Genomic DNA, 3,074 nt, shown 5'->3' with positions numbered 1-3,074 from the left:
CCCTGGGAGCAGCCCGGGCTGAGGGTTCCCTATGAGCCAGCTGGGACAGCCAAAAGCATCACTGCACTCTCCCCACTGCTTGATACCTCTCCGTGAGGGAGCAGCTTTTAGGGGTGCCCCATAGCCCATGTCAAAGTCAGCTGGGCTCCTTCTAATCAACACCTGAAGCTGTTAGCACTGATGTTGTCCGGCATGGAGGACACTGCGTAGCAGAGGCTGCCTGTGTACCAGGGCACTGGAGAGCTACACTGTCACACTGTGTCCAGCACCCTACATGAACACGGCCTTTCCTCGTCTTCTTCCTGTGGAAACGGGAAGGAAATTTCCCAGTGTCTTGGGAAATGACTGGCCTCAACCTCAGTTCAAGCCCTTCTTGTCAAACTCAGCCTGGCTCAGCTCTGGCATCAGCACCGCCCTGGACAACCGACAGCCCTGCAAGCACCCCTGTTTCAGAAAGCACCATGCAGAGGTGAGGGCAGCCTTATTTTCTCGCTTAACAAGAAGGTATTCTTTAATATAACCATGAATTGAGGCAGTCACTGTAACTGCGGATACGACAGCACACTCGGCTGGGCGCCCTGGCAGGGCTGGTACCATGCTAGGCGAGCAGAGATACAGAGCGAGGAGGAGTGTGGGGTCCCACAGCTGTTTCCCGGTACCACGGGGATGGCAGCAGGCCACTTGTGCTCCCAGCTGCTGAGAAAGGCCTCCCGAGTGGCTTCCCCACGTTGTCCCCAGAAGAAATGCATTGGAGAAACAGCCCATGCCATCACTGGCCCGTGAGCAAGCAGTGCCCAAGGGAGGCACCCCGAGCACCCTGTGCCTCGTTTGCCTTTCAGAATGGGCTGTGGCAGCTGCCTGAGCCCTGAGACATGTTGGGATAAGTTTCTCACGTGTAACACCTTTCTTAAATGTATGCATCAGAATATATAATATCAGAACACCTCCAAAATACTCATCAGATATCAACAAAACCCTGCCCATATCCCTTTTGGGGTGGATCGCTGTGGTTCCCTGGAAATTAGTGATGTTTCTTCCGATTTATACCCACGGAGCACTTGGCCTGAGCACCGAGCTTCTCTGAGTCACTGGCATTACTATATGAGGGCAGCTACGGTAATTCATTACCCCAAGTCCAAATGTCAGCTCACAGGGAGGGAGGAGGCAAGATTAGAGGAGTCTGCTGAAATCTGGCGTCAGCATGAAAATCGTGACAAGTCTAACAGAGATCAACCAGCATAAATGTGTATGATGCAAGGACGTTGACTGAGATAATGCGGTTGTCAAAGGCACTGTGAGATTTTTATTTTAACCTATGATTTTTTCATAATTATTTTGCAGCTGGAGTAATTACCATCCTATTTAATGAGCACAGCTCATTTAATAGAGGACACTTGGGCTAACATGCACTAATTAAGTCTGTAATCACTAAAAGTATGATTGAAGGTTTTGAACTGGCCAATCGTTCTCAGTAATACCATAATGAGAGACACTGCAGCTCATCAGAGCGCAGGAGAAATTCAAGGGGTCTTGATCACCCAATGGTGTACACGGGTCTTGATCCTGCCTTGGATCATCCTTCTACCTGATATTCTGCATTGGTTTACAGTGGTTCATAAACTACCCTGAATACGTTACACTCAGCCCCATAAACTGAATGCACTTCCACAGTTTTATTTTAATAATTTGGCTTACGGGTCTTGTATATCACCTGGGCGTAAGCACAGCTTCTCTAATCCCCACCTGTCTGCTTGTCTCATGTGGCCCCAGCAGCAGCTGTGAAAGACTCCCGAGGAGCTCCGACAGCACTAATTGCAGTGAGATACTGAGAGAACTTGAAAAAGAGAGCTGAAACCGTAAAACGAACCCTTCTGTTTCTTCCTACAGGCTCAGAAGTGAGTGAGTGAGGCTCAGAAGGCTCAGAAGTGAGTGAAAAAGATCAAGAAGTGAGTGAAAAAGATCAAGAGTTTTCACAATCTAATGGCCAAGATAAGGGGACCCGGCAGCATATTTCCTTCTGCCTTCTGCAGTGCAGTGGAGGCGAACATGCCTCTGGGATTCAGTTTTATCTTCCACTGAGCTCAGCTCTTTGGGTTATCAGGAAGTCAGGCTTTCTCTCTGCCGTTGGCTGTGATTAGCTGGCCACAGCGATGTCTGAATATTTTAAGACTGCAGCTCACTACAGTGGAAAGAATTTAAAAAAAAAACCAGCTTAAAAAGTCAAAAGGCTGTATATCAGGGAGGATTTTGTGGAGAAATTCATTCCAGCTGCAAAATGCCAGTAAAAGAATATTTCTATTTTTGTCTATTTTTACACAATTTGCTAATAACAGCTGCCCAGAGTGAAAAAAAAATTAAGCCAAATACATTTTGCAACTTTGGTCTTGCTGGAAATAAGAGAAATACTGAAATTAAATTGTATTACCTTTCTTTTACCTGCTTATTTTTCATTTCAGTTTCATCAGCGTTATCTGTCTATCAAGGATAATTTATTTTTCCCCATTTTTGTAACAGGATGAGCTTGTTAGCAGGTATCTGAACTTGAGGCAGAGTAACTAATTGCTCTGCAAGCAATCAGTCACTGAAAAAAAAAGTCTGGTTCTCTCTCCCATGTACTGGTCCAGGGGCTTTGGTCTCTGGGCTATTTTTTCCAATCTGGGTTATTTTAAGCAATTCACTCGTGCCTCTCATCTTAAAATAAAGGCAATGCCATAAAAAGATGGCAGTATTTTTCCATTCTACCATGACGCAGAAAGGCCTGGGCCTTTTTCACTTGTTTTTCACAGGTTCCCGGTTGAAAGTACAGCGCTCCTGGACCAAAATGCTGCAGTTCGTACACAGATACAACCCAACGGGCTTGGGCGAGCTTGGCCTTCGGGTCCCTTTTCTCCTTTCACCCTTCCCCGTGGGAGATGCCTCAGTCCGTAACCACAAATGCCTCCCCGCGGCGCCACTGCTGGCAGCCCCGCAGCCAGCCGTCCACAGCCGCGCAGCCAGCGCTGGGGCTCCCCGACAGCCGACTGTCGTGGTTTAACCTCAGCCGGCAACTGAGCGCCGCACAGCCGCTCGCCCAC

This window comes from Aptenodytes forsteri, unplaced genomic scaffold (genome assembly GCF_000699145.1).
Source record: "Aptenodytes forsteri isolate BGI_AS27 unplaced genomic scaffold, ASM69914v1 Scaffold528, whole genome shotgun sequence".
Classification (NCBI taxonomy): domain Eukaryota; kingdom Metazoa; phylum Chordata; class Aves; order Sphenisciformes; family Spheniscidae; genus Aptenodytes; species Aptenodytes forsteri.
The sequence above is the reverse complement of the archived record's forward strand: the minus strand, read 5'-3'. Positions refer to the sequence as shown.